Below are 424 nucleotides of genomic sequence, written 5' to 3' on the forward strand. Positions count from 1 at the left end.
CTCTCCTCTCCTCCCTCCCCTCCCCTCCCCTCCCTCTCCTCTCCTCTCCTCTCCTCTCCTCTCCTCTCCTCTCCTCTCCTCTCCTCTCCTCTCCTCTCCTCTCCTCTCCTCTCCTCTCCTCTCCTCTCCTCTCCTCTCCTCTCCTCTCCTCTCCTCTCCTCTCCTCTCCTCTCCTCGCCTCTCCTCGCCTCTCCTCTCCTCTCCTCTCCTCTCCTCTCCTCTCCTCTCCTCTCCTCTCCTCTCCTCTCCTCTCCTCTCCTCTCCTCTCCTCTCCTCTCCTCGCCTCTCCTCGCCTCTCCTCGCCTCTCCTCGCCTCTCCTCGCCTCTCCTCGCTCTCGAGTCTCCTCTCCTCGCCTCTCCTCTCCTCTCCTCTCTCCTCTCCCGCTTTTCTCCTCTTTCTCTCCCACTTCTCTCCATCTCTGTC

This window comes from Anser cygnoides, chromosome Z (genome assembly GCF_040182565.1).
Source record: "Anser cygnoides isolate HZ-2024a breed goose chromosome Z, Taihu_goose_T2T_genome, whole genome shotgun sequence".
NCBI lineage: Eukaryota > Metazoa > Chordata > Aves > Anseriformes > Anatidae > Anser > Anser cygnoides.